Genomic DNA, 12,692 nt, shown 5'->3' on the forward strand with positions numbered 1-12,692 from the left:
ACCATGATGGCAAGCCTAAACCAAAAGCTACAAACTTTGTTACCAAAGATGAACTTGCCCTGTTCTTCCAGCAAATGTCAAAAACCAATTTAGCATCCATAGCTCCCATCAAAGATGATACCGTTGCTCAACAAGGTAACTCTCATGTGTTTCTATCTTATATTTCAAATAATGAATGGATTGTTGACTCAGGAGCCTCAGATCACATGATGAACCATGACACTGGTATAGCCAGTTTTTCAAAACTGGTTTACACAGCCGATGAATCTATCATGATGGTCACCGGCATGAAAAACATGAATCTCATTAATCAAGAGCAGAAGTCAGAAGTTCTTACCTAAGGTCACTGCTAATCTCATGTCAGTAAGTAAGATCACCAAAACTTATGATGGTTTGGTTGTTTTTTCTTCAAAGGGTGTAAAGTTTCAGGACAGGAGAATGAAGAAGATGATTGATAGAGGCATAGAACGTAACAGATTATATGTCTTCAGCCAACCGTTGCAGGCCTTGCTCAGTTCCACCCAACCTAATAATGCCTATAGTCTTTGGCATTCTCGTCTTGGACATGCATTAGCCAAAGTCATCAAGATGTTGCCTGAAGTAAGGGATGACAACTTGGCCTGTGATGCGTGCAAATTTGCTAAGTCCTCTAGACTTACTTTTCAAAAATCGTCCACCAGAAGTAACGATTTGTTTGAACTAGTTCATTCTGATGTGTGGGGTCCAACCCCTATAGACTTTGTTTTTGGGTTTAAGTATTATGTTACTTTTATTGAAGATAAATCCCGAACTACATGGGTGTATTTTTTAAAACAAAAGAAGGAAGTGGCCTCAGTTTTTAAATCCTTTTATAAACTTGTGCTCACGCAATATGAATACAAGATCAAAATCTTGAGATTTGATAATGGAGGTGAATACCTGAATGAAGTCCTTGATGATTTTTTGAAACAACATGGTATAATTTCTCAAAACACGTGTGCAGAGACTCCTCAACAAAATGGAGCCGCTGAAAGGAAGAATCGACACCTTCTCAATATTGCTTGGTCTCTCATGTTTCATATGAACATCCCTCAATCATATTCGTTGCCACGGCTTGTTACATCATAAATTGTATTCCAAGTTTGAGTTTGGAAAATGGTATTCCAATGGAAAAGTTAAGGGACCATAAAGTGTCTATTCAACATTTGAAAATTTTTGGATGCAAGGTGTTTGTACACATTCAAACCAACTTTCGAATTAAGCTTAAAAAAAGAGTCGTCAAGTGCGTTTTCATTGGATAGACATCCTCAAAAAATGGATTCAAATGCTTTGACCCTGTTAAAAAAAAAACTCTATGTATCTTGAGATGTGATTTTTTTTTTAAAATGAACCCTACTTCCATGGGGAGATTCAGGTCAAGCCTACTCTAGGTCCAAGTTCTTTTTTACCTATTTCTGAAGATCCAGAATTGGTTGTTCAAAATAATATTCCTACCTCTGAAGCAAGTCATTTTGCTACCGAAACTGAGACAAACCCTTCTGGTGTTGGTTTCGATTTTGGTATCGACCCTAATTAGGCTACAGTTATGCCCAACCTTGGTCAAGAAAGTGGACATATTAGGAAATCATCTTGATCCACTCGACCACCAGTCCGCCTGAAAGACTACTACTTATATTGTGCTAATGAATCCCCTAAGTGTCATTCTATAGAACAACAGTTTGATTTTTCAAAATTGACAAAGTCCTACCGTACCTATCTGGCCAAGATCTATACTCATCATGAACCAACACACTTCAACGAGGCTCTCCAAGATGTTCAATGGAAGGCAACAATGGACGATGAGTTAAAGGCTTTGCAAAAAAAAAAAACACTTGGACTCTGGTCAAGCTACCTCATGGGAAGAAAATAGTAGGATGTCAGTGGATATACAAAATCAAGTACAATAGTGACGGCTCTGTAGAAAGATATAAAGCAAGGTTGGTTGCTAAAGGGTATACTAAAAAAAAGAGAATTGATTTCACTGAAACCTTTGCTCCAGTGGCCAAGATGAGTTCTATTCGTATTCTCTTGTTAGTTGCTGTCAATTAACAATGGGGCATCTATCAATTAGATGTAAAGAATGCCTTCCTTCATGGAGAACTAGAAGAAGAGGTGTACATGGATCCTCCTCTTGAGTACAACTGTGATATCGAAAAAGTATGCAAATTAAACAAGTCTATCTATGGTCTCAAGCAGTCTCCTCGAGCATGGTTTGCTAAACTCAGCGAGGTTCTCTTCAATATCGACTTTAAGCGCAGTACTTCAGATTATACTATGTTTGTTCACCAGTCTACTCAAGGCACTGTGATTCTTCTAGTTTACGTTGATGATATAATCCTGACAGGGGATAATAGAACTATGATACAGAAAACCAAAGAAATCTTACATGCCCAATTTAAGATCAAGGATCTTGGCAAACTAAGGTATTTTCTTGGCATCAAAGTAACATCCTCAAAAAAGAGAATATTCTTGTGCCAACGCAAGTATACTCTAAACCTTCTTAAAGATACAGGAATAATTGGAGCAAAGGCTGCTGAAACACCTCTTGAAGTCAACCATAAATTTAAGAAAAATGATGGAGATTCGATTGACAATACTGAAAGTTTCCACCATCTTATGGGAAAATTGATATATCTCACTATTACCCGTCCAAACATTTCCTATGCGGTGAGTGTGATTAGTCAATTCATGCATGAACCTCGATATGTTCATATTGAAACTGCCCACAGAATCCTAAGATACCTTAAGGGGACCCCTGGTAAAGGAATTCTTATGAAGAAGACTGAAAATCTTGATATTGTCGCATTCATCGATGTCGACTGAGCCGGAGACCATAATAACAGAAGATCCACCACAGGTTTCTGTTCACTTGTTGGAGGAAATCTAGTTACCCGAAAGAGCAAGAAGTAATCCATTGTTGCTAGGTTCAGCACAGAAGCGGAATACTGCTAGGTTCAGCACAGAAGCGGAATATCGCGCAATGGCAACATGCACATGTGAACTTGTCTAGATTAAAGCTCTCACCAGAGATATGGGTATAAGCTTAACCAAACCGATGGAACTCAAGTGTGACAACATGACTGCTATGCACATTAGAGCAAACCCAGTGTTTCATGAGACAACTAAACACATCGAGGTTGACTGCCATTTTGTGCAGGAAAAAATTCAAGCTAAAGAAGTTCTCACTTCTTACGTTGGGAGCAAGGAACAATTGGCATACATTTTTACAAAATCTCTAAATCGTGAAATGCATCTCAAACTTAGTCTCAAGTTGGGCTTGACTGACATCTACGCATCAACTTGAGGGAGAGAATGTTAATACGGAAAGTAGGCCCACATTTGGCATTATCTTTCCTTCCTTGTTTGGCGTCATCCGTTATTGTTATTGTTGTTTCTGTGATAGATATCTCTATAGAGAGAAAGTCTATCTCCAGCCACCTATTTTCTTGATTAGTGTGGCTGGAGATGCCTATATATATTTCTATATATTATAAAGGGTTGTAGTAAAGAATAAATTGGGAGCGTCCCCTTCTTCGTGGATGTTGGCTGAATAAGCTGAACCACGTTAATTTTGTTTATGAGTGTGTCTTTCCTGAATAAGGTGTAAATCATCTCATTGTGCCTTCTGCAAATCGTGACAACCCCAGCAACCTCACCAAGTAAATTGTAACTCAGGAATGCTTGCAAATCATCATAACTCTGGAATGCGTTTTAAATCGTGTCACGATTTACACTTCACCAAGTATATCGTGACCCCTTGTTGCTTGTAAATCATGACACAAATCGTAACAATGTGCAAGGCTGAAAAAGATCCAACTTCTCAAAAAGCAGCCCTACAATTCACAATCCAGTCAATGGAGAGGTCTAGCAACTTGCATCTGACTGTACCTTCCAGTGCAGCTGATGTAGGACCCCCTCAAGGTCACAGTTCTTGTCATTAAAGATACGTTGGTTTCTTTCCATCCTTATCAAACTTCCAAGCCCACAAGATCCAAACAAACTTCCAACGGGGCCCTTAAAATCCAAGTGAGACTCGATCAATACATCTCTTGGAAAGTAGATGTCCCAATTTACGAACTGATCAATCCCTGCTTGACACATCATGGTGCAGATGAATGCACGATACCAAAATAGGTGGGGAGTTGACTCTTCACAAAAACAAAGTAGGCATCAGTGTCACGGGCCTATTTCCTTCAATAGGTCAGTTTGGCGTGACTGTCCTTCCTTATCGTCGCAAGCCTTCTTATCGATCGCTTGTCGATCACGGAAGCTTGCAATCAGAGTGCAAGAGAGCAAGAGAAAATAGAGGAAGAAGAATTGCAATCACAAGAAGCAATCACAACGAGGGTGAACAAAAGAAAGCTCAACACATTTAATTCATTCACAATTTAACCCATAGGCCTCTTACAGTTCAAGTATACGGGTTGCCCCTTCGAGGTATTGATTAACTTGAACCAAACAACTTACATCAGACTCAACGAAAGCAAAGCAGACTCTAGACACAACTTTACAATGTAAGTCACAAGGGAACATGCTCCCCCCTTCAAATCATGCACCATCATCGGTGCCATTTGTTTCATGGTAAGCCCTGACTTCAGCCGGGTAGCGGTTGTTCATCCAAAAAGTTGGCTCCCACATAGATTTTGTTGTTTTCTCTCACTGCACTAGGTATTTCTTTGCTTCTCCTAAGTAGTTAACCTTATGATGAAGGATCTAACTGAGGTACTTCTCGGCCCATTGTGTTGTCGAGGCTCTCTGCACGATGGGAGAGCGTTGTCGCACGCTACGTTTCGGATCTCCGTCATCTGTATGGAACTATTTGAGGTTGCACACATGGAACACCAAGTGTACCTTGAAATCTGGGGACAACTCCAACTTGTATGTCAGTTTGCCCACTTTCTTTGTGATGGTGAATGGTCCTTCATACTTTCTGATCAGTATGCGGTATCGCCCGCGAAAGATGCTTGTGCAACCAGGATAAAGCTTCACCAACACTTGGTCTCCAACTTGGAACCCAGTGGGCCGATGATGCTTGTTCGTCCACTTCTTCATTCTCTTTGCCGCCTTATGTAGGAATGAATTCGTCAACTCATTTTGCTCGTGCCAGTCTCAAACAAACTGATAGGCGAAGGATGGCCTTCCCTTTTTTTTCCAGGCAAGAGTGTGCAGGGTTAGCGGTTGTTGCCCTATGGCTATTTCAAACGATCTATGGCCTGAAGACTCGCTCTTCTGTAGATTATAACAAAATTATGCCATATCAAGGAGCTTAACCAATTTTTTCTGATTGGCACTAATAAAGTACCTAAGGTACTGCTCAAGTATCTGGTCGATGTGCTATGTTTGCCCATTGGTCTGTGGATAGAAGCTTGTTGAAAATAGCAAATCAGAGATAAGTAGCCAAAATACTTCATGCCAGAACTTGCCCATGAAACAATCATCGCGATCACTCATAATGTACTTTGGTATGCCCTAGTGTTTCACTACTTGCTTTACAAACAACTCTGTTGGGCACTCCTTAGAAGCTGGGATGAATATGGCATACTTTGAGAAACGATAAACCACCACTAGGATGGAGCTGGTGCCATCTACCTTCGGCAAACTAATAATGAAGTCCATGAAGATGCTTTCTCAAGAACGTTCTAGAATCAGTAGAGGCTCAAGGAGACCAGTTGTCTTCTGGATGGTCCCCTTGTCTTGTTGGCAGATGAGGCACGTTCGCACATACCCCTCAACATCGTCTCTCATCTGCGACCAATAGTAATCGCGCTCAAGGAGTGCTAATATCCGCTCCTGACCAGGATGGCCGGCCCATAATGTATCATAGCACTCTTTAAGTAATTCTCGATGGAGGCTTCTCCACCGCGGCACGAAGATGCGTCCCTCTTTTGTCACGAGGAGGTCGTTCTGTAGCCAAAATCGCTGAGTCTTTTCTGTCTGCGTCAGAGAAACAAGGTGTTGCGCCATCGGATCCTGTTGTATACCTTCACAGATGTAGCTCAGCAAAATGCCCTCCAAATGCACTTCGGAAGGCTCTGCAAGTGTAGCAGCCAGTTCAGCCCTACAACTCAAGGCATTTGCAACTATATTGGTCTTCCTAACCTTGTACTCTAAGGTAAAGTCAAACTCAACCAAAAACATTTGCCACCGAGCTTGCTTCGGCATCAGCTTTTTCTGTGTCTGAAAATAGCTCGTGGCAATATTGTTCGTCTTGACGATAAACTGGGCACACAAAAGATAATGTTGTCAGGTCCTGAGGCAATACACGATGACTTTCATCTCACATTCATGTATCGTGTAATGCCGCTCTGCATCTTTTAGCTTACAACTCTCATACATGATCGGATAGCCATCCTACATAATAACTCCGTCGATGGCAAAGTCTGAGGCATCTATATGGATCTCAAAGGATATTGAGTGATCAAGTAGTCGCAACACTGACTCCCTTACTAAGGGTTTCTTCAAGCCGTCGAAGGCATCTTGTCATGCTCTTGTCCAGAGCCATACTCGATTATTCTTTAACAGGTCAGTGAGGGGCGCAACAATGAGGGAGTAACCTTTAATGAATCACTGATAGTAATTCACCAAACCAAGGAATGATCACAACTCTAGCACTTTGCTTGGCGAAACCCATTCCTAGATGACTCTTATATTTTACTCATTCATGCGCAGCGCACCACGCCCCACAACGTGACCAAGGAAGTTGATCTCCTCCTGATCGAAGAGACACTTCTCTTGTTTAACATAGAGATCATTCACCTTTAGCACCTAAAACACTGTTCGCAAGTGCCCAACATGTTCCTCCATGTTGTTGCTACAGATCACGATGTCATCCAAGTAGACTACCACGAACTTGTCTAAGTAAGGGTAAAAAATCTGATTCATTAGGGTCGTGAATGTGGCTGAAGAATTCGTCAACCCGAATGTCATTACTAAGAATTCGTAAGCACCATAGCGGGTGACGCAAGTTGTCTTTGGCTCATCACCATCTGCAATTTTCACCTGCCAGTAACCCGATCTCAGGTCTAGCTTTGAAAAGACTCGAGCACTGCCCAACTGATCGAACAAGTTCACTATTAGTGGCAATGGGTACTTGTTCTTTACCGTGACCTTATTTAGTCTACAGTAGTCCAAAAATAACCGCTTGGAGCCATCATGTTTCATCTGAAACAGGAATGGGGCACAAAATGGTGGTTTTGATGGATGAACGATGCCTACATCCAACATCTCATCCAGCTTTCTGTGTAGCTCTTTCAGTTCAACTGGCCTCATGCATTATGGAACCATTGTGGGAGGCTTCGCTCCCGGGGTCAACTCAATCTTATGATCGACCTTGCGTCTTGGTGGTAGACGCTTTGACAATTCTGGAGGCATCACCCCCGAAACTCTTTCAATAGTGGGGCTAGAGTCGGTGATACTGCTGCTTGCACCTTTCCTTCTTTTGCGCGCATGACAACTAAGAATGTCTGCTCTCCACGCTTGAACCCCTTCTTCAACTGCATTGCTGATAACATTGAAGTCTTCCCTTTCTAAGTAAGGCATTGAACTGTGTGTAACAGGTTTGGCCCTATAATCGTCAATGAGTTAAACTTTGGCAGCAACATCATTCTGGCTGCGCAAAAACTCTATACCCAAAATCATCTTAAAATTGTCCAAGGGCACCATAGAGAAGTTGGCCTTGTCAGCCCAACTCCCAATTTGAATAACCACATCTCTTGCTTTACCAAGGATGGGCTTGGCCTCAGAGTTCACCATTTTGATGGTCCTTTGCTTTGGCCCAAACTTTAATCCCAACAGCTTCGCCTCTTTCCATGACACAAAATTGTGTGTGGCCTCGGAGTCTACCATTGTTGAAGTAGACTTTACATTCATAATGATTTCTAGGTACATGAGTTCTTTACTGACCTGCATGTTTTCAGCTGTGCAACTTCTAGTTGCGTTAATCGATGGCATGACCCCCATCCTTGGTTGCATGGTCTCAGTATCACTACATTCTACATGCGTTGCATTAGCTTGTCCATCATCCTTTATAAGATGCTTTGGACACTGCCTGACGATATGCCAATCGCCATAGAACCAACAAGTAATAACTTCTTCCTTGTTGTTGTTATACTTCTTAAAGTTTTGTTTCTTATCAAATTGGTGGGATGTCGACGCCTCACCTTTGTTGACGTATCCCTCATCCTTCTTGCCTTCGTGGTCAGGCTTCTTCCCGACCTCAGTTGATGGGGTGAAGGGCTTGCGCTGAGTGTCAGCTAAGCGCTCGATCGTCACGTATGCATCTTCCAAAATAGTGGGGTTGCTTTTTTCTACTTCGGACTGTGTTCGTGGCTGAAGTCCCACAATGAACCAGTTGAGCTTGTCCTTATCTGACATGTTAGGCACCTCAAGCATAAGCTTCTGAAACATTCTGACATAGTCTTGCAACGAACCAATATGTTTAAGATCTGACACTATCCTATAAGTTTGTCTTTGCGCATTTCTTGGCATGAAGTAGTTGCGTAATTCTATTTTGAAGTCATCAAAGGTGTATATCACGCATTGATCCCTTTCTATGTCACTGCACTTTCTGGCTCCACCAAGCGATGGCATCTCCATCCAGTAGAGCTGTTGCAGCCTTAATCCTGAGATCTTCAACTGTCACATTCTGAATATTCAAGTAGTCTTCTACTTGAAATAAAAAGTTCTCAATGGCCTTACTGTCGCGGGAACCATTGAACTTTGCTGGTCTTGGCACATCAATCCTTGATGGTCTCTCACCATTTCTCTCATTTAGGGTCATTGTCCACTGCAATGTGCGATGCTTCAACTGAAGCTCTCCTACTTCAGTCTGCAAGTCAGCCATTGTTGTCGTCAACGAAGTGACCTGTTCCATCAGTAAGATCACTTGCTCTTGCAGGCTCACCACCACATTATTCACTCCACCAAATTATTCAACTGCACATGAAATTGCTTTTCCGTGCGAAGTCACAACTTCCACCATCTTGTTAACAGTTACAGCCATCTGCTATTGGCCCTGAGGTGAACCCATTTTCTCAGCTTTGGCAATTGTCTTGCCTTTGGTGTTACACAAGTTTTGATAAGGCATCACGATGTCTTGCTCAACAATCATAGCATGTCAATGAGTCTATCAACACTGACTCTGGAGTTCCTTCTCCAACATGAGAATGGGCTCTAGTACCACTTTTCACATGCCTATTTGCTTCAATGGGCCAGCGCAGCACGACAGTCCTTCCTTACCACCGTAAGTCTTCTTATCACTCGCTTGCCAGTCGCGGAAGCTTGTAATCAGAGTGCAAGAGAGAATAGAGGGAGAAGAATTGAAATCAAAAGAAGCAATCACAATGAGGGTGAACAAAATAAAGCTCAACGCATTTAATTCATTCACAATTTAGCCTGTAGGCCTCTTACAGTTCAAGTATATGAGCTGCCCCTTTGGGGTATTGATTAACCTGAACCAGACAGCTTACATCAGACTCAACGAAAGCAAAACAGACTCTAGATGTAACTTTACAATGTAAGTTACAAGGGAACAATCAGTTAGATAGGTGAAAATCTCAATGCTTGAGTCTAATTTCTGTGTTTAACACATCCAATAAAATCATCTAGCCCATAAGGGACCCTGTAAGCACAAGGCTTGCTTTCCACAAGGTGTGCTTAAAAAGCCAAGAGAGCGATCGATAGCCAAGAAAGAGGTACATAGAGGAAGCTGTGAAGTCGCCATCATTAGTGAGTGTCCAGCTAACCATGTCCTTTCATTGTAACAGAGAGTACACGAACGATAACCCCATAAGTGCAGTGAATTGTTGAAAAACTAAGTTCTAAGGCTTCCTTCACAAAACAATATCCCATACCTCCTCCCTACTTGACCAAAAATGACTCACTTTACCAAATTTAACTCTAAATGCCTCATAAAGAGCTGGAAATGAATCTCTTAGGCTGATTTCCTCGCACCAAACATCTTGCCAAAATAAAGTTTCGCTACCACTTCTCACTTTAACCCAAAAAACTGTATTAAATTGGTCTAATGTCTTGACTCATCCTTTTCAAATCTTGGATTCATTATTCTATTTAGAGTTTTCAAACCATCCCCAAGACCGACCATCCAAGCTATATTTTTCCAAAAAGATAAAGCTAAGAGAGACATCCCTCCTATAAATTTTTCATAACCACTTAGCCAAAAGGGCGGTGTTAAATCTTTACAAGTTATGGATGCCCAAACTACCAACATCCAATGGTTGTGAGATGAGCGACCAATTGATGAGCGCTTTAGACTTCTCCTCTAAGGATCCATTATAAATATTTTTTTGCAAAAGAGAATTTAGGCGTATTTCAACATTTTCTGAAGCACCAAACAAGATATGTTAAAGCAAACAAGGTTTATCTTACCCACCCTAGAAAGCAAGCGGGAGGCATGGGACTGAATTTTTTAAGTGATTTTATTTTCTAGGAACCTCCAATGTGACTTCCTAGAGACCCCAAAATATAGCGAAAGGCCCAAATATTTCATTGGTAGAGATATCGCTTCAGAATTAAGGATATTTAAGGTCATCCGTTGTGTTTCTTCATAGAGATCATTGAATACAACAACTTGGCTCTTACCCTCATTCGTACATAAGCTCAAAATCTTTGAAAACATTTTAGCACCACCCATAGGGCCCACATATTTTTCTCTGATGCTTCCCAAAAAAACAACAAGTCATTCGCAAAAAGTAAGTGGGATATTGTAACCAAATCTGACACCTTACATCCACATAAAGTGCCCTCTCTTTTCACATTAGAAATCATCACAGATATTGTCTCTATAACCATAATGAAGTGAAGAGGCGATAAGGGGTCGCCTTGCCGCAACCCTCTTCTAGGTTTGAAAAAATCACCATTTTTCTTGTTAAGGAACACCACAATTGAGGTTGGAAACAACAACCCCTTGATCCAATGCCCCCACTTCTCACTCAACCTTACCCTTCGCATACAACACAACAAGAACCTTCAATCAAGGGAATCAAAAGTTTTTTCGAGATCAATTTTCAATACAAAAGGTTTTGTACCTGCAAGCTTCATGGAGTGGATAGTCTCATGAGCGATAACACATGCATCATGAAGGCGATAATAAAAAATGAAAGAACTTTACAATTTTGAGATAAAGTAGCCAATTACACTCTTGATTCTTGATGCCAAAATCTTGAAAATGATTTTGAAGAGTGTGCCCACCAAATAGATGGATCAGAATCTACCAATATCCTTGGCTTGTGAGTCCTTTAGGATAAGAACAAGCGTAGATTTGCCCATGACCCCAAAAATTTGCTCATGGTAGTGAAATTCCACCATCAATTGTAGAAGATCCTCTTTGACAAATTTTCAAGAGTGTTTAAAGAACTCAATTGTAAACCCATCAATTCTCGAGGTCTTTCTGTTAGGAAGAAACCAAATGAATTTCTTAATTTCGTCCAACGTGAAAGCGATAGTAACCCCCCTCATACCATCCGCACTAATAGATTTGAATGCATAAGAGAATTATCATACTCCACAACAACCTCGTAAGAAATATCATACCTTGAAAAAATTGGTGGTGCTAGGTAGAATAAGGGGACCTTCTTGTCGAATCCTATCTATCACCAAGTATAAAATGGAATTCACTCTATGTCTCGTAGATGCACATATGTGAAAGAAGTGAGAATTTGTCTCCTCCTATTTGAGTCAATGGGTCTTCGCCTGTTGTTTCCACTATATGGATTCGCGCATCCTCCACTCACCAATAAGGTTAGTAAGATTTTAACGTTTTAATTTTACATTTGAAGCCTCCACCACATCCAATACCTTTTTTTCATGATGTAAGGATTTTAAACAACTTGCCATTCATCCACATCCTTAAATTTTGCAATGCAATTTGATCGGCTCCATTCAATAAGCTTACCTCAAGTTCATGATATTCGATGAACTAGTCTTTAGAAAACTCTGAAATTCATGAGCCAAACATGTCCCTTAAACTTGGGAGTGACATAGCATGACATCATAGAGAGCCACATTGCTTGATCAATGTCCTCTTTTTGAAACAATCTTACAGGAAGGTGAGTTTCTCAACCTATATTCAGTCCACCCTTAGCAATGTTGTCAGTATCATACCAGCCAAAATTCGATACAAAACTGAGTTGATTCTTCTTATTTTTTAATAAATTTTAAAAGTAGCTTAAATTAGTTTTAAATATTTCAATATTTTCTTGACATGTGTCATTTTTTGGTTAAAAAATTGGCTGCTTCGATTTGAAGTGTCTGATAGGATTCTGATAACATTGCCCTTGAGCCACAACCACACTTCTTTTTCACTAAAATCTTAGCTAGGACTGGAGGTATAATACAAGTTATCCATATACTCACTACAAGAAAAATGTATTTAGCGATAGAAATTTATGACAAAATAGATCTATTACAAAGTTATAATGGATTAGCGAGAGAAAACTATCCGTCCCTAAAATTGGAATTAGTTGCAGAATTAGCGATAAAAAATTTTTGTCACAAACGCCATCGTAAATTTGTGTCAGATTAACGATGGAAAATTTTTGTCTCACACCCTGTCGCAACTTCGCGATGAATGAGCGACACCATTTTTCCATCACAAATTGGCGACAGTGTTTGCGACAAAATTTTTTTGTCGTTAATCCGTCGCTAAATTTCCCATA

The sequence above is a fragment of the Nuphar pumila genome, chromosome 3 (assembly GCF_984573655.1).
Source record: "Nuphar pumila chromosome 3, dmNupPumi1.hap1.1, whole genome shotgun sequence".
In the NCBI taxonomy this organism is placed as follows: Eukaryota; Viridiplantae; Streptophyta; class Magnoliopsida; order Nymphaeales; family Nymphaeaceae; genus Nuphar; species Nuphar pumila.